The 19,514-nt window shown below is 42.9% G+C and overlaps 1 long non-coding RNA gene across 1 annotated transcript in view; it reads right to left on the bottom strand.

The window, feature by feature from the left end:
* Nucleotides 1–765: 765 nt before the first annotated feature.
* LOC107317707 overlaps nt 766–19,514 on the bottom strand; it is a 300,658-nt gene continuing 281,909 nt past the window's right edge. The window contains exons 6-7 of the long non-coding RNA XR_001556997.2: nt 13,784–13,864; nt 766–1,877 (exon numbers count right to left, since the gene is read on the bottom strand). This is a non-coding gene — a long non-coding RNA (uncharacterized LOC107317707). The remainder of the gene's footprint in view (nt 1,878–13,783; nt 13,865–19,514) is intronic.

The raw sequence follows: 19,514 nt of genomic DNA, 5'->3' as shown, positions 1-19,514 counted from the left end.
AAGTTCATTTCCCTCTCATAAGCACATAGGAGAATGCAGCTGCCACCCAGACATCCTCTAAATGGGACCACATGTAAGCCACTTAGTCTCCAAAAATGAAAGGAAAACACAGTGCTGTCATCACTGCACGGCACCGTCAATCAGAGCTGTTCATAATGCACTGTGCCATGTACGTCCCATACCACGCTCATTATAAGCTTAGGCTAATGCACGATATTAAAGCAGAATATTACAAATGTTAGGGACTCCAGATGAGCAAATGAGGATAAGTAGAAACAAAAAAGTTCAGAGCCAGCCTCTTTCCTGGCCGTGAGGGTTGGTGAGGACAAATTCCTCTACTGCTCAATGGAAGTATTCTTTGCAGCTACACCCTCGCCATGTTGGTTATGTTGTATGGTCTGGGAAGATCCCAATTGGATGGGCTGCAAGGGCAGACCATCCATGGACACGGATTCTACCTAGATCTATTTGAAGCATCATTAACAACAACAACAACAAAAACCCAACACATAAAATCAAAGAATTTTTGCAAACATATCTGTCCCTTTGTTTGGAACACTTTCTTTGCTACAACATCTCAAAGAGGAAGAAGGCTCATTAAAAAGTCACCTCCATACCTTCTAGCATGCCCCGGCTGGAAAAGCAGTTGGGATCTTATACAAAGCAGCTGTCACGTGCTAAATTATTTGTTGTGTTTCATATGCATCCAAATATAAAACAAGGGCTGCAGGGACTGAGTAAATAAACAGACTTGCTAATCTCTGGTGACGAGATCTGTGTCGTTTTATTCACACTTTTTACCATATACTCCAGGGTCATTTGCCAGACTGGGAAAAATATGGCATCTGTTTCTGTAATCCAGGCTTGATTTCCTCCTTTTTACCAACATGTTTCACTCCTGGCTTCTGGGGTGAAAAAAAAAAAACCAGCAAAAAACCAAAAACAAAAAGGCCCAACAAACAGAACAAAGCATGATGGAAGTTTAGCCACAAAATGTCCTAAATGGACCTGAAAAAGCTGGGCCTGGTTCTGACTTTTATTCCATTTTCCTGCCATCATGACAAGGCCTGACAAGTTTTACTCCCTGGATCCTATTTATGTTCAGCTAGAAAGATATTTGTCACAAAATTGCTAAATCTCAGCAGAGCTAATTTAAGTAAATCAACCGCTTTAAACATGCAATCCATCTATTATTAAACACTGAGCACGTTTCAGTGGGAGGATTTAATGAGAAGTGATTTTTGGAGAAGGCAAAATGCCATTTGTGGGAAGAGGAAAACCACCCAATTCAGAAGTCAATTTGTTCACCAGTCACATGGAATTTACACCAATCTACACAACTTGACGTTGCTCAAGTTCCTGTGTCAGTGCTGCTACAACTGGAGCCTAAAGAGCTGCCTTCGTAGAGATGTTGGGCTCTATCCTTTCAACAAACACACTTTGTCATTTCTTGATGCCCTTCCAAACCAAAGAGCTACGAGACCTCCCCATTGCTTCCAGTGGAAGATCAGAATTGAGAAATGGTTTTGTTTGTTAAACTCAGCCCTGCAAATACTTAAAAAAACATATAAATAACATATAAGAAAACAAATAAACATATATTCAAACAAACAAACAAATCCCCTTGAAAACAGCTAGAAGAATGCTAAAGTTAATATACCAGGGCATCTACTCTCCACAGGAATGCCTACTGCTACGTGAAGTCAGCTGGACTCTCCAAAATACATCATAAGGAAAAGCAAAGGGGAGATGGATGAGTGCTGGATTCGATGGTAAATGCACAGCAGTGCTCAGGCAGGAGGCAGGAGCTATGGGCACAGCAATCACTCACAGCAAAGCAGGCTTAGGTTGGATTTCCATAGTGGATGGAGGCACATCTGTGGAAAATGCAAAATCCTTCCTTGTTATTAATTTTGTAAACCCTTTATTATACTTTCATTAAATGATACCCCTCTTAAATTGCCCTTTCATGCTGAAGGCTATGTGTGGTGTCCACAGCTCTCAGTGCCACTTCAGGTACAAATTTTAGGTCCTCCTACAACTTCTGGCAGGGAAAAGAGAAGAGCAAACCCATTGACAGAGAAGCTGTGACTCGCCTACATGCTGAAGGTCAGGTGAAATTGGATATTTGTGGTTCAGTCCTGCTGTTATTGAAGTAAATGGCAGGTTTGCCACTGATGTCTGTGGGTCTGATGCAGGGATGGTATTAGAGCCGTATCTACCAGCATTAATTAGGGGTGGTTGGCAGAGAAGTGAATCCCCAATGGTAGGATTATTTAGTGGTGGAGCAATGTGGGATCATGCCCTCTGTTCCTGGACTGCTCTTATGCAGCGTTCAGTTCTGGGTCATGGCCTCCCCAAAATGCTGTTCTCCTGCATAATAAGACCTAAGGGATGCATGTGGCTGGCTTCCTGCAGCAGTGTAAAAGGGGATTTTTTCATGTATGGAGACAGAAAAAAAAGCCTTGTGTATTTTGCAGATAGATCTTTAAAGATAGGTCATGTCTAGGAATTTATTGGGCTTTTAGGGTTCTTTTGCAATGGTGTTTCATAGCAAGATAGAGCCTCATCTGCTCCCAATCACACATAACTAATTGCACAGTGATATACCACAGGAGGTAGGTTTCTACTTGCTGTTGGCTCCCTGCCTTGTATTTTTCTCTTACCTGATATAATTTCAGATATGATCCCAACTATTATGTAAACTTCCGTGCATAGATTGGGTTTTTGACATTAGACTAAAAGCATCTCACCTTGGTGAATCCCCAGAGCTTAACTCTTAGCACTTGTACCTACTTTGGATGCTTTGCCAGGCAGAAGAACCTATGCAGGGCAGGCCAGGAGCTGGACTCAAGGGTCCAAGTGGGTCCCTACCAACTCTGAATATTCCTTGATTCTATGACCCACATCTCCAGTGGCTCAGCAGCAATTTCCTTCCCATGAATGGCAAACCAGGTTCCAACTGGAAATCAAGGCCATGGCGTGGGCTCATTAAGCCTTGGCCATTTCTCATACCCAGCCAGGAACACAGGGCAGCGTGGCTGGAATCTGCTTCAGTTTTGGTTAATAACTCACTGACAGATGCTGAAACTCAACGCTATGGAAACAAAAGACAAAGATCCATGAAGCTCATCTGTAACTCAACAGCTCCTATGACAAACTTTGGTTTTGAAGGGTTTTATTTATTTTGAATGCAGTATTGCATAATATGCGTATTTACCCTTGGGTATTTATCCCTACAACATAGCAGTCATTTGCAAATGTAGTATTATAGCATTTTTTTCCTTCTCTTTTCAGTGGTTTGACTTATTTAACAGACACTTAAATATTCTCTAATGGAGATGCAGATCCCCTTGCAATACATCTAAACTGGATTTCCTTCGCTACATTTCACAGACCTCTTGGATATAATCCATGGACACCCATGGGTCTGCAGTGCACAGGTCAAAACGCACTGATTTATTTATTTGTGAACCATCACACAGTACTGCGTGCATTGCTCTCCATGTTGCTTGTGCCTGGTACATGGATCACAAGGCTGTCACATGCTAAGGCTTCGTGTAAATGTTCCATGAACAGACCCAGCTTTATTTCGAAAGCAAGTCCATAATTTGTTGCCCTCTGCAAGGCTTTTCTTGACCTTAGTGCCCTCATGCAGGGAAATAAATAAAACAGTTCCAGAAACCCAGGTGGTTTTATATTTTCCTAGTATTGCACATGAGGGTTTTCATCAGGATTTGGAAACTCTCAGAGTTTGGGCTGGTTTTTGTTGCATTAGCCAAGGCCTATTGTCTTTGTGCACACGTGGGGCCCGTTTCTCCCAGTGCTGGAGAAGCCCTCCTTCATCCTAATGTTTGCCAAGGGAGATTGGGACCTGTTGCAACAGCCCCAGATGCTCAGAGTCAGTTTAGCCCTGAAACAAGACACACTCTCCTATCTTCAGGACTAATCATTCAGAGAGCAATTATGTTAAAGACCTCATTCTACAAACACTTACTCCCTCGTTGTATTTCTAATGTCATACTTGGCTTCATTTTCTTTCACTTGCGAAATCTCCTGCTCCTGCTCACTCTCTATGCTCCAATTCATTACAACCCTGCAAGGACAGGGCTGTGTGTAGGTACCCATGCTGTGATGTTTGGCAATTGCCTAGATCACGATGTTTGGCAATTCATCTGAGCTAGAATATCCTGTCTATCATACCTAAGTGGTACTGTAAGTGGGATAGCTGTGAAGGCAACAGAGAAATACTTCCAGGTCTGATCAGCCCCATGTGAGGGACATAGTGAGCATGGTGCAGGAGGGTTGATGGTTGGATGGTTAGATGACATCAGTGAGCTTTTCCAACCTTAATGATTCTATGATTCCATTGACTTGCTTGTGTTAGAACTAAAAATGACCATGCAGGCATTGTAATTCCTTTTCAGACTTATCCTGGTTTTACACTACACCCATATCAAGCTTAGCTCAGTACAGCAAACAAACAGGTTTTAATCAAATAAAAGCTAAGCTGGAGTTCTCTCCCAAATGACGCGTCCAATTCTTTTCAAAGATGTGCAAATGTTGGGAAAGAAAGTGGAAATAATGAGCTACTATAAATAACACCAGCTCTTCCAATAGTTCCATCACAGTCAGCCAAAGCCTGGAGGTGCAGGATAGGTCTTGAGAAAATCTACCCTGGTCACAGGCACGTTAAGAATCAGCTCTTCATTTGATTGGAAAAGCCATAGAGTGTTTTCTTCGGGTTTCTTCTTGTTAGTTTGTTTAAGAAAAGAACTACAACCAAACAGAAAAATATATATTTTTTGGTCCTGGAGTATTTTCAAACAACAGTATTAAGGTGAGAATGAGACAAGAGGTGTTGTAAGCCCTTGCATGGCCAAGATAAGATCCCAAAAGTCTCCATCTAAAATAAAGAGGATGCTATGAAATGCAGGAAAAAAAGCCAGTGCTGGCACATCATTAGGACAGGTGCAGAGAATAAGGAAGGAACTGGGAGCTGAGAAGGTCTGCAGGTTGGGATAACCATCCCAGAATTGGTCCAAAGACAGTTTGATGTGCCAAACGGCATCTATAAAAAGCAGACACCACTCTGGGTCACACAGAGCAGAGCGTCATTTGTCACAGATGTAACTATCTGTCACACTGCTGCATGCATCATTTCTGCTGTTCCAGGGGTTGGCAAACCTCAGCCACAGTGAATGGTCCAACTTTGTAATCTGGACCTCAGGGAAGATCTGGAGAGAGTTCAGCAGGGAATGAGGAGAGCTCTAGAAAACGTGATTTCTGCAGCAAACCAGCCAGCACCAAGCTCATGTCGTTCTGAGCAGAGAGGGCTAAGCGGGAAGACATGATATTATAACTCAAATATTTAAACAGAGAGGAAAGGAATAAACTGGTTCTGAGTCCACTGGGGAATGAGGCAAGAAATCACAGCTTCACCCGCAGAGAAAGAGATTTAGGGTAAAGGTAGGGATGCTGTGTGTGGATTTTCAGGGATTTGCCACTGCTGCTTGGTGTGAATGCAGCTGCTTGGAGCATCTCAGCCCCACTGGAATGGACCAGAGAGCTTGGCACCACCATACAGCACGACCTGGCAAGCTCCCTTCCAGCCCTATTTTCAGTGATCTTGTAATAACACCAAAATTACACACTGACAGCGTAAGAGCTGGGATTATTTGCTTTAGGATTAATATAATTAGGCTAAGTATGAATCAGATGGTTTAGCTATTTACAGTCAGAACACACAGGACAGATGCAATGGCCTCACTCTATCAGTGATGTTTGTGCAGACACTGACAGGCGCTTCTTTTCCCCCATATCAGACAGGGCAGGTGAGTCTATGCCACTCTTAAGCCCACTGCATAGTGCCAAGCTGAGTTTTGCTTATATAACCACAGCAGTTCTGCTGTCATACATTCACCATCTTAATTAGCATCAATAAATGCTGACAATTGCTGGATTTACTAGGAAGTGCCAACTTAATGTAATGCTGACATTTCAACATATGAATTCGGAGATGTGATCTCTCGTAGAGCTCTCTGTTTCAATATCAAACAAGATAGCAAAGCTCTTAGAATCACAGAGTCACAGAGACCTTAAAGATCATACAGTTCCAATCCCTGTCATGGACACCTTCACTGCTCACATCTCCTGTTTCACACAGGAGACCTTTAATATCAAGCCCACATGCAGGCACACAGCAGCGCCACAGAACCCAGTGTTGGATGGAAACCTTCAAGAGATGAAGAATCAGCCACATTGCTTGGGAGAGTCCTGATGAGTAGCTACACCTACAGCTCAAACATACCAAGCTTCTGGCTGGAAGTATTGCTGCTCCAGCTGCTGTTTATACCTGGGTTTCCCTTTACCTGATAGATTAAAAAGCTGTTTACTTCACAGGGTGCACACAGCAAGCAGCTTGCAAGGCAGGATATCTCAGGTGGGAAGACAAAGAGGAGGACACACATGCATTCCTCTTTCTTCAAAGAGGAAAAACCCCATAGAAATGTTCAAATCAGGCAAGATTCTGAAATACACAAAAATGAGAGAGAGAGAAAAAAAAGAAGAAATAAAAGCAAGACTCTGGGCAGGCTTTGCTCCTGACTTCAAACCCTTCTGAAACTGCAGCTGGAGATGAGACCATATGATCCCAGAGCCCATGGAGCAATTTAACAGAACGCCTGTGTGACCCCTGGCTGCAGCGGTGCCATCTGTGGCCTATTACTGGGGATTTCATACCAGCTGGGCAGCAGGAGCTCATCTGAAATCCACCCCAGCTCAGGAGATGATGAGCTATATAGCTACTGCTTGTATTTGTCTTATAAAAGTAATAATGCTGTGTTCTGTTGCCATTAAGGTCTGATATTAAAGACGTTAATTTCCCAACAGATCCAAAGCAAGAGGTAGGAAGGCCTTTTATTTTTAATGAACTGAAAACTGTTGTGATCTCATTCATCCACCCATGAAATCCATTGACTGACAAGGTCCCATTTCTGGGCAGCAGGGTTAAACGTGCTTCAGACAAAAGCCAGATTTTCCTTTCCTCTGCATGCCATGGGCAGGATCAAAGGAGCAGGGAAATGGACATTAAAGCCCTTGTAATCAGGGACACAGACTCCAACCCAGCATGGGCCAGCCCCCTTGCAGGCTCATGGAAATGCCACTGTGCATTTTTGCATGGGAAGACTGGGAGCTCTGGGGGAGCAAACTGGGCAAGTAAATAAGGCTGGAGAGAAAGTGCTGCACAACTTGGGCTCATCTGTCATCACCTGGAGCTTCTCCTTGTAAGCAACCTGGAGGCACACATCCCTCACACCTCTGATGCTCCCTCGGTTTCAAAAGAAGTGGCTTTCTTAATAAGCCTGTAATATCTCCTGGATGCAGCAGATGGTGCTAGCATAGATAACCCTAAAAACAGAATGACGAGCAAACAGATCTTGGGGGGGAGGGAGGGGGGAAAAGGGAAAGCAAGATTTACAATTTGATTACAGTTCTTTTTAGAAACGTTCAGAACATGCCAGAAATAAAGAAGTTTTCTCATTAATCACATTTATTCTCAACTAGGAGAATGCTGCAGTGATAGCAGCACAGCCAGCAATACATGCCATTTTGGCAACAGGCCATTGGATGGGCGGCAAGGCCATTCCCCTTGGCTTGCTATGTGAACTCCAGGATCTGGCTTGGAGGTGAGGATGAAGGTGACCTTTAGAGAAGCTGGACAGTCATTCTCCTCTTGCACTGTCCTTTGCTCTTGTGTTTCAGAATACCTTTCCCATGTCACCCCCTCAAGCAGCCTTGAAAGGATGGGGAATAAAGACGGCTGATGCCTCCCAAAAGCCAGCAAAGTGGGAATAGCTTGTTTTCCAAGTACATACGAGTTCATTTGCATTTATTTTTAGCTGGATTAACATCCAGCTAATATGGATGTCAACTAATTGGAATGCAATTTTGGGAATTAAGGAGGAATTCAGCACCGCTGATATAAACCAAATGTGATGGTGTTGGAAAGCATATGAAATTTATCTACACGGTCTTGGTGTCATCAGCATGCTCTGCCTTGTGCCTAGGTTAACTCTTAGGCAATCTGAGTGGAAAGAAATACTTCCATGATTCCCATATGACTAATAAGATACAATGCATTAGCTGGCTTGGGGTTTAAAAAAATAAATAATAGGGAGTTTATTACTCAGATGTTCCTTCTTCTAATAGAAATGATCAGTGACATATATATGTAAAGCATTCTTCTACTTGGAATGATAGTTTGTTTCACTTGTCGCTGTTTCAATTACAAAGGTTATTGTAGTGCATAATGTTTTGTGAAAGCATAACCACAAGCATAGGGATGCTGTTTGTTAATTCTGCATCTACACCAAGCATTTTTGATGTAATCAAAGAAGATGATTAGTCAGAAAAGGACTTAAACATCCTTAAGAGTGTACCAAGAAAGGAAAGCGATTAAGTACCTGCTTCACGCTCTGCTTCCAGGGTGTTTTCTTTATCAAATGCCACAAAGAAAAAGCATTGCCCCTTTAAATGGCTGAGATCCAATGTCCTGCTCAGTGTTGAAATTCTGCCTCCAGGAAACACAGACAGGGAAGCATCAAAGCAGAGAGGACGAGTTGTTCTTTAATCAAAATATTGTGAAACTGTGGTTCTGTCAATGGTTTGCTGTTCGGATTTTGTAGATACGTAGGATGATTGGGAAGCTTCAAAGAAAGATGTCAACCAAATGTTTCTCTCAGAATCACATGCAATGCAGAAGGAAATGTGCTTCCTAAAGGTCACACTGGCAGATGAACTTTCTGCAATCATTAAAGTTGTAAAGTCCCCCCTCCCTGCACACACATGAAAGATGATAGGATCAGCATGCCAGCCAGAACCAGATTTGGGAATCAGACATTTCCCTTCGAAGCAGCAGCGTGCCGATCTTGCTGGGGGGAAAGCATAGCATGGGCGAAAATTCACTTAGGAATGGTGAGGCTGCCAGAGGATTTCACATCTGTTTCCCACAGAGATGTATTCACTTGACTGCATTTTGCCATGCGCAAAACTGTCCAACTCTGAACATGGGGAGTCCTTTACACCAGATGAAGGTGACTTGAGTGATGAGTTTTGGGCAACTGATAAGCTAGAGGAATGATAAAATAATAATAACAGAATCATAGAATCATTAAAGTTGGAAAAGACCACTAAGATCACCTAGTCCAACCATCAACCCATCATCGCCATGTGCATTAAACCACACCACTAAAATAATGTAGGGTTCCTACAAGCTGTGCTGTAATTGTAGCAGGTTGCTACTCAGAGAAAGAATAAGGATTTGACTATAACTTCTGGTTTCTCAGTTCAGACCAACCTTAAGTTCTATTTCATGGCCTTCAGAAAGGGAGAAAGATGATCTTCAGATGGTGGCATGGGGAAAACGTCTTAGGTTCATCCCCCTCTATCTGATAACTCTTTCCCTCCTTGAATTCTTAGAAAGCTTGACCTACTCTGGTATTGCAATAAATATAGCATGAGCTTAAATTCAAAGTTACTATTTTTGGTAATTTATGTTTAACAGCCTCCTTGGAATTGCAGATCCTTGGAGAGGTATTTCAGCATTGCAGATCTGTTGAGCTGTAGCTCTCCATACATGAGCTCTGACATGGGATGTTTGCTCTTGTCTTGAGATTAGCAACCGAGCCGCTCCCTATTAAATCCCATGAATGACTACCGGGCATTAAAAAGTCTTTTATCACTGCTTAATTCCATAATTTTTGGAAACAGAAACCCCACGTGTTTTTTCAATAAGCACTTCTCCTCCTGACAGCGCTACATCTTTCACAAACACAGCGAGAATAACCTCTGGACTTCGCCTGCAGCAGTGAAGTATGAAATTTTGAATTCCATGGGTCACTGTTTTTGCTGCAGCCANATGTGGATAAAAGGCAAAGGGTGGTTTATTGTTGTTTTTTCAAGAAACAGAGAAAGGTTTGTACTAAGGTACACCCTCTGTCCTAAAAACAAGTGGCTAACATGTGGCTTGAATATTGCCAATTGCCATTTCAAAAGACGAAACTTAAAAAACAAAATATTTTGACTTTAAATATTCTGTCTTCAGCTAATAAAGTACATTATGAGCTTAAATTGGATTTGGGGAAACACACAGGAGAGCTGCAAACTTGATGCTGAGCTGTGAGTTAGTGACACGACTATTGGTGCCATTGGTCCCGTCCTGGTGATTTTATTGGCATCGACAAGTTATGGTGAATATGAAAGGAAAATACAAAATGGCTGAGAAAAGTAATTTTTGTTCTGAATCGATTGGGTTATGAATTGGAAATAAATTAATAGATAAATTCAATCCCCACGTGCACTGATGGATTAGTTCATAAAAGCATTTTATGCAAACTCTTTTGGGGATGGAAGCATGTTTAAAAAATAGCTAAGCTTAATTGCTCTGCTTTACTTACTGCCACCCAGTTTTCCATCAAGCTACAGCACGGATCTCTATACTAAAATGTTGATGGATTTTAATTGTCGGTAGCTGTGGCTACATACTCAGTTTTTTTCCCCATAAATAGGGAAAATTCTGGAAAAGCTTTGATTATTCCTTGTTTTCTTATTGCTGCCAAACTTGTTGTGATCAATAAGACCACCAGCACTGTGGAAACATACATCAGGAAAACTCAAGCTGGTTTTCAAAGGCTAACAACCAGATTTTGAACCCACAGATTTAGCAGGAAACTGTCTGGCTGGGCTAGGATGGGTCATTTTTTTGCCTCTACTGTGCTGAATGTAAGGTCAGATAAGTGTTAAAGCAGAGTACAGCCAACCATGGGCTGGGATCACCTCTTTGGACTCAGCACTATGTGCTGCACAGGCTGGTTCTGCTTCAAATAAAGCCTTTGGAGCAGATCAAGAGGGATCATGGAAACTCAGCCCCAACCCTGGTAGTTTGATGATCTCAATCACCGAAACGCTTTGAGGGGCAGATATTTTCATCCCTTTCTAATTTGCAGTTGAGACCTAGGGCAATTTTTGTTCCGAAAACTTTGGAGTTCTTTCAATATTTTTGAGCCACAGAACAACCGCTCATGTTCTCGCTTTAGTCATTTGAAGTCTCCCTGTGAAACAGCTGGCCTCTGATGTGTGAGATACCTGCTTCCCACTATTTGGCTTCCGACAGCAAGAAGATGACTTATGGCCATGAACTATCCCTTAATTTAACACATCAAAACGGTGCAAAAATAAACAAAACAGAGTGAAGAACACATGTAGAACATGAACTCACATTCTGCACCTTGCACTTTTGCCCAGAGCACATGTTTTTGCAGCTTATCTCCCTGGGTATCTGTGATGGTGCCTTCTCCTGTGTTTGTTTTCTTTGTGTGGGGATACTTGGCAAGGAATTGCTTCTCTGGGAGAAAAAGCAGTTTCTGCTTCTCCATGGCCATGGACCAAACAAACACCATAACTGGACATTTAACCACAGGCTTGCTGCAAAACCTGTCTGGATAAGAGATATGGCTCACGTTGATCTCAGTGTGCTTTGAGGAAAGTTCTATCCAGAGCAATTTGTCCTTTTTTGCTGTTTCCCACCTTCTTTTAAATCACTGTTGGCTTTCATTTCCCTCTCTTTGATCTCAGAAAGCCCTTCAGTGGCCCTAATACATAATTTAATGTCACAGCAGCAACTTAGCTTGAGTCCTGCCTCTGCTTCTGAGATGTGAGATGTGTCTTGTGCTGGTCAGAAAGGGGGAAAAACATGCCCATGCCTTTGGCCATTGGGATTTATCCTGTAGTTTGAAGTTTGGCTGTTGTTTTCAAGTCTCTCTGCTGAGAAGGACTAAAATCTAAGTGAGACGCTTCCTACCAAAAACACCCTATGAATTCCTCTCTTTATTTCCACAGAATGCTTTTTTGCTCTTCTGATTTTAAGTGAAGAAATACTGAGGTAAGTCACTGAAGATCCCTATACAAGAGATGGTAATATTAGTACTTCCCTCCTTGGAAAAAAAAAAAAAAAAAAAAAAAAAAAAAAAAAAAAAAAAGAAAGAAAGAAAATATAAAGTGCTGTTATTTATAAAGGCAGAGCTGAGAAACACTTTTGATCAGAAATTTCCCCCATGAGCCTTGTTGCATCCAATGATTTATGATTATGCAGTTATAAAAGAGCTATGGTGATGCTCAGCTTCGAGGCAAATCCAAGAGCCTATAACATTCTCCTGGAAATACTTCTGACTCATTACTAAGTCCACTTATGGTATTCTTCAAACCTGAATAAATGGCATTTAATAAAAAAGAAAGAGGAAATCGGACCCAAACTCTACCCAGAGATTAGACATAATCCTTCCCCATGGACCGAGAGGATTAGAACAGGGAGGTAATGGAGTCACCATCCCTGGAGGTGTTCAAGAAAAGGCTGGATGTCACACTGAGGGACAGGTTCTAGAGCAGTCACAGACACGGGCTGGTGATAAGACTAGATTATCTTATTGGTTTTTATTCGTCCTTAATGATTCTACGGTGCTGGGTTTGCATTATAGTTGGTAGAGGTCTGAAGGGCCCTACTCCTCACCAGGTTCAAGCAGCCAAGTGTTGGGGTTTTGCAGAGCCCAAGCACTGATTGGAAAAACATCCTTTGTCAGCAGAGATCTGCCCAGACAGATTTTATTAAGATAGAAACATGTACATACAGACAAGAAGAAGATGTTAAAGGCAGTGAATTCCTACTGCTGATAATGTACAAAAATACAGCATTTTGTGCATCACTTCCCTTCCCCATGATGAATAGACAGAAAGGGTCAAATCCAAAGCTAATGGCTGGTCAGAGATTCAGTTTGGCGAGGGTTAAGATCAGGTCTCATGGAGTCAGGAAAGAGAAAGGCCCCAAGTGTCCTTGAAATTTCCATATGACATTTAGGTATCAATGACACCATTGTTCCAGGGCAAGAGAAAGTCAGCTCACCCCTTAAGGACTGCTCCCTGCAGCTGGGGATGCCAGGCTGCTCCTTGGCAAGAAGCTCATTAGTCCCTTTAAGAAATGCTCAAATTAAACATGCTATAAATCAACATTTCTTTACTCACGTTAAGATACATCAGCTTAATCCCGCCAAAGATACTGACCCAAAAGTACTCCAGGATGCCAATGTTTCAAAGGAAAATTTTCCACGTGTAGAATTTTTTAAGGCTTTTTTGTGTTTATTTTTCTTTTGAAAAAGATTCAAAAAAATTCACAATCCCTTTTTTTCTTTCTTTTTTTTTTTTCCTAAGGGATTATCTGCTAATCTTACCCTGTTACAAAATATATTCATAATCCTCACTGCAGTTACTTAGCAAGTCTTAAACCTGTCATTAAAATACCTTCTCTTGTTACTACAATCAGCAGCCTTAATCCACCCTGAGCCTCTCATTTTTTTTTTCCTTCTCCCACTTTGTTCCCAAATGGCTTAAACCAAGGTATGACAGGTAGCAAACAATCTCTGATCTAATTACTTGGAAGAAACAAATCAAGGGAAGGAACATGTTTGTGTGGCAAATTCCTGACAGTTTGGAAACCAGAGACCCTAGGAATGTGCCCGGGGAAAATTTTAAACCCACTCAATAGCTGTGGGTTTAAGAAAGTGTGAATACGTTTCTGGAAGGCATTGATGGGTGATGGTGATGCCAAAAGAGGGGGCAGCCATGAGCAGATCCTAACATGTCATGCCATCCCTGGGGTAAGGACAAGGGAGTGTGTTCCTGAATGGGAGGATGTGTATGAGTTCAATCCAGCAAAGCATGCACTGAGCTTTACCTGAATGTGTTCAGCAGGCTGGCATCATCCAAATGGCTCCTAGCACCAGATTCCCTCCTGTGAAACCCTGGACAATGGATGCTTGCAAGGAAAAAGAACAGAAAAAAGTGCCTTAATTAGAGTCGAGCAGAGGAAATGCAGCATCTTGGCATTATGCAGTGCTGGGAGGGGAAGAAATGAGGAGATGTTTGGTCAATGCTTCAACCAGCCCTGGCACAAAGCACAAATTAAATGCCTCAGACAGCTCCCACTCATTTGAAGCTCAGAGTTTGCTCAAAACCTGACTCCAGTCCAAAAGTTCATCTCCAGAGAGGAATATCCATAACTGCTCACTGGGAAGGTTGGATACCCCAAGGTGTCTTGGGAGCTGCCGGGTAACAGCAGCACCAGCGTGAGCTCAACTATTGCCTGTACAAAACCTCTTTACACAAAGCTGGGATTTTTCAAGGGCATTAAGTACATGAACTTTCCGATCTTAAACAACGCCACAATAGCCACCTTGGGAATAAGGCACTATGGTCCTTCTTGGAGATCACGCGTTGAAGTTGTCTTGTTAATAGGGAGATACTAATGTAGTGAAGGAAAGCATTGTGGCCTGGAACAGCTGGGCTTTTCTAACTGCTTGCCTAAACGTGGGTGATTAATGACCAAACTGCATCCTTATTGAATGGCACTGAGAGCCTTGTCTGGAAGTATTTTGTGATATTTTCTTTTTTTCTCATTTTTGTAAGAGATTTGTTGTGAACAAAGATCCGTTGATAAAAGACTCTAACAGATAGGCAATAATACAGCTCTCATTTTACATATCTAATTGGTGACAATGTTACTTTGGTACTGCTTGTTTTTTTGCAGTAGGACCTGAAAATGCTCGAAAAAAAATAGTTTGCTCTTTTGAGACTGAAGCCACTCAAACATCTTAATGAGACTGTTGTTGGAAAGTGCTGCTTCATCCAAACCAAAACATCTCACAGTGAAATAGTCCCATTAATAATATTTCCATGGGAAAGTTTTCAGAGTTTCTGGGGTCAATTTATAAGCAGAGAAAGATCTAAATGAGAACCCTGATCTCAATCTGAAAACAGATGTTTCAATGGCAAAAATAACAAGAAAACCATATCCATTTCGGTGGAGCGTTTGACTATTTTGGTTCTTGTTCCACACCAGAATGAAAACACATTTCCAGTTCTCAGAAACCTTTGCGGTACTTTGGTTCTTGTTCCATACCAGAATGAAAACACATTTCCAGACCTCAGAAACCTTTGTGGAGGTCCTGATCTTTTGCTGCCTCTGACAGAAGCTTCATGGCCTGCTAAAGAAGGTGCTACTATGGTGGTCCTTGGTTGCTCTTGCCACACCATGGTCAACTGCTCCGTGCTTGGACTTTGATGAAATATATATACACACATATATATAGGTATATCTCCTTTAGAGCTAGGAGTATCCATGTGGGACAGATGCAATGTTCTGAAAGCATGCGAAGAAGGACACCATTCCCCTCTAAAATTTACTCTAAAAGTACAAGGCAAAGCTGAAGCCAAAGGTTAGAAGACCCAGTAGGAGACATCCTCATTGCCCAGCAGCTACTTTCTGTGTCTTTATTGCTCCAAATCATGTTACTGTTCAACACACAGCAGCCAGCACGCAGGTCTGTGGCTCATCCATCAGCAGTAACTTGGGGACTTGGCTGGTAGGCCATACCCAGTCAGGATGGATGGACAGGTCTTAAACTGGGGCTCTAAATCTCTTCTGAGCAAAACAGCTGCTTTTTAGCAGCATGCACAACTCCATGTCAGCAGTCCACATGGTGTAAAAGAGGACTTCCCTGCCCACCATCAAAACGCATGCATAATGATTTCCTTCACCAAACAGGTACTGCTCCAACCAGAGCAAGGTTTGCTTGCACTGATCCAACTGTCTTACTTCCGGGCTATTTTTTTTCCTCCTCAGCCAACACGTTGGCTTTTATCATTCAGCAGGGATTGTTTTCCCTAACATCCCCTTAAGAAGGATGTATTTTTCAAAATACTGCCATTCCATTCACTAAAATGGGTTTTGATGTGGCTACTTCAAATCAAAACCATGAGCTTTCCTCTCCCCACGCCCACCGACTTAAAATCTGCCCCCAACGCCAGTGGTTCAGAACTATCCAAATAAAGCAGTCGCTTTAAGGACTGTTTGCTTTTCCTCTCAGGCTCCTTCTCCCAACGTTATATTGTTTGTGGAAAAAAGAGTTCTTTGGGTGGGTCACTCAGTGTCGTGGCTAAGAAGCTGTATTTGAAGTCTGGTTCTGTGTAGAAGAAAAACCGTGTCAAAACGGTCTTGAAAATAGTTTTCTTTCTTCCTCCATGTCAGGATGTTACCTTTTCCCCTCCATGAAACAGCTCATTCCCACGAAAAACAGCGAGGACACGTGCTCCGAAACACAGCAAACATAACCCTCTTTTCATAGCAGGAAAACAAATTGCTTTCTGAATAAAGCCGCCCATTAACATTGCTTGAGCACTCACTCCTGAATATCTTTATATTAGGCAAACATGCTTAGTTATTCTTGAGTAATTCTGCCTGCCAGATTGCAATCCCTTAAATGACTGTAACACGGGGTTTTGTCGACAGTGTCATCCTCCTCCTCCACCTTCCCCTCCTCAGCTTTTTACTTCAAAGCACATTCTCTGAGCAACCGCTCCTCCGACACACTTACATGGAGTGGCATGCACAACGTGAGCCAAAAATGGCATTAATACATTTTTCTTCTGTGGCTTTGGAATGACGTGGATGTGCGTTGCCTCGGAGAATGCTCTGTTTTCTATTCCCGCGTTTGATACTGTGCAGCTGGGAAGCCACGTTTCACAGGTGGTTGGTGAGCTTATTAGATTATTCATAACTGTTTTTATTTCACTTCTTCTTTTTTATTATTATTATTTTAAAGCAATTAAAAACATGTGCCTGAGGAGGCCAGCGACGATTAGAAACACTGTTGACATCTATTTCCCAGTTACCTTTTGCTGTTTTCACTTGGGCTATACAGAGCCCAGCACTGGTGCCCATACGAGCACAGCCTGCACATCACAGCTCTGAGCCCACAAAGGAGCTGCAACTGTCTGCTATTCCTGTTGGAAATTATTTGTTTTTATAAATAAAACAGCATTTGTTGAAGGTTTATCAGGGCTCATTTGGTGAGAAATTTCTGCTGGGAATAAGCAGCAATCACAGTAATAATTACAATAATGGTGATGAATGTTTTGAGTCATTTTGTCTGCTGATGATCTGGGAGCAGTGACAAATTCTAGACACGAAGCAATTCATTTGAGGCTGAGTTCCCAATCCATGGTGATCTTGAAACAAGGGAGAGGGTAGTAAGTGCCAAAGGATTCACTAATGGGGAGAAGCTGAGCCAGTAGATGAGGCCAGACAAGGCCCCGTTACTGCAAATCAGGCTAAACTGCAATGGTGCAACACAAAGCTCTGCAAGCCTCTGCTGGGACTGTCCCAGCCATGTGTGATCCAGACCTCAGCTCCACATCTTCTCCAGAGGAGGACTCCGGTAGCACCCACGTGGGCTGCTCAGCTTCTGCTTCCCAGAGGACTGACTTTGCTGAGGTGTTGAGCTTTGACTGGCTTGAATTCAAGCTGTATGTTACCCTTTTGGATAAGTAGACCCCCAAAAGCAGAGATGATTTTCTAAGAGGAACTCCTAGCTACAGAAAGTATGGCACTGTTGTATGCTGTGAATAGTATTGTTGTAATCCTTTTGTTTTAAAAAATTGGATTCATATTCCCTCAAAACCAGACCTTTAAGGATTGGTATGAGCAGTGGAAGAGTTGACATAGCACTTAGGGACATGGTTAGTGGGCCTGGTGGGGTGGGCTGATGGTTAAACTGGATGATTCTGGAGATCCTTTCCAACCTTAATGATGCTGTGAGAAGGAATACTAAGGTTAATACTGGAAACAGTAGCAGAGACAGGTGGCACCCACAGTGCTTTGGATATATTCCCTTCTGAACACACAGCTTTGTTGAAAGCAAAGACACCAACACTCAGCAGCCTTCAAAACCCCATGGTCTCCTGTCTTCAGCACAGGTTGCAGGAACAAGCCTATAAGCCTTGTATAGAAGGGTGCCCAAGTCAGCCTTATTGACAGGACAGCTCCTGCCAGCTCAGGCCAGAAATGTTTTCCTTTTCCCCAACTCTTCAGCTGTTAAATAATTCAGTTGCTGAACAGCTTTGTTTTGAAATGCTCCTGGCTTAATAGTATCCCTCGTGCATCACAGCTTTCTGATTTGCCTCCTCCACTTTCAGGTCACTTCTTACACACAGGAAACGAGAACAGGATGGTGAAGTTTGCATGAAATATCTTTTCTTGCCTGGGAGAAAACACAGACTGCTGACTCAGGCTGTGCTCACAAACACTCCAAACACTGCAAAATATATAGCACCACAGCTTCGCCAGCTGCACGCCTTCCCACCCTGTCTGCCACGACAACCTCTGCACAATCAGCTACTTTGGAAGTCGCCCATCTTGAAGAGCTGCTCTTCAGAATATAAGAGGGAAAGGACTTTACCAACATTCGAGAAGCCAGAGGGTGATTGAGGTTGACTACATGCAACCAGTACAAGCCAGAGCTGTAACAGGTGCTGCCTTTGTCCCATTTCCTACTTTCCAAGTGAGAAGCTAAAGTAAGGGCTACATTAAGTGGCCATGGAAACACCTAAGGAAAAGAAGCAGCCCCACAGCTAACATAAATGGAAGCGAGGCAACAAATCTGGCTTTAATTGAGGCAATCTGTAGTCATTCTGGAATTTCATTTTGCAAACACTGGTCTCCTTGCTCCAAATTTACCCACCTTCCCAGCTGAAGGCCTGTTCCTGCTGGCTCAGGCACTTTTCTGCTTGTGAGTCTGACGTTTGGAGTATTTCCCAGAGTGGAGAGGTGTGCTGTGCTCTCAGGGCTGTCTGTGATGCTCCTTGCAGTCAACTGATACTGCAGTATCAATAGATACTGGGAATAAAATTCCAGTTAGCCTCACTAAGATCAGACTCTGTTCGACCTGGAGTGACTTTGATCCCACTGTAGCTGTCCTACCTTCTTGGTCCAGAGGTTCCATCCCACTGCTCTCTCTTCCTTTGCTTTTACTGGGGGTAGAGATGCCTTGCGGCTTGGATAGCTAATCAGACCTGGAAGACACAGTTAAATAACAGCATGCTGTGCCACCTGAAGTCTCTCAGGATTAAGATGGGGTTTTAATTGTCTAATGTAAGAAATGCATTGGTTTTTTGTGGGTTGGATTCCTGCTGGTGAGGCGAGAAAAGCATCTGTCTGCCAACAGCCTTGCCAGGTTTTATCTCTTTTCCTCCAGTTCTGGTTTATTACTGCTAGATCCTTTTTGATTAGCCAAGCTGCTGATGTGGTTTGTGCTTCCCTTCTCACCTGCACAGACTGCTTTTGCAAACGGTGTGATCTCTTCCTCTGGTGCCACTGCAGAGATAATTCTGCATGTGCACGATCCCCTCCTGGCTGCACCATGCTGATTTTCCTGGAGCACAGTGCTTCTGCTCCAAGGCTTTACTGTGGCCCTGATCGGTCGGTTTGAGCTGCAGGGAGCTGTCAGCAGACTGCATGCTCCTCTCGAGTTTCACTCCTCCATCGCTCTTCTTTTGCAACCTGAGCTCTTTATTTTTCTTGTGCAGGATCTGATGATATCTGGGCACGGTCCGGTTCAAGCCGGGGCCTC

This window comes from Coturnix japonica, chromosome 8 (assembly GCF_001577835.2).
Source record: "Coturnix japonica isolate 7356 chromosome 8, Coturnix japonica 2.1, whole genome shotgun sequence".
Classification (NCBI taxonomy): domain Eukaryota; kingdom Metazoa; phylum Chordata; class Aves; order Galliformes; family Phasianidae; genus Coturnix; species Coturnix japonica.
The sequence above is the reverse complement of the archived record's forward strand: the minus strand, read 5'-3'. Positions and strand labels throughout refer to the sequence as shown.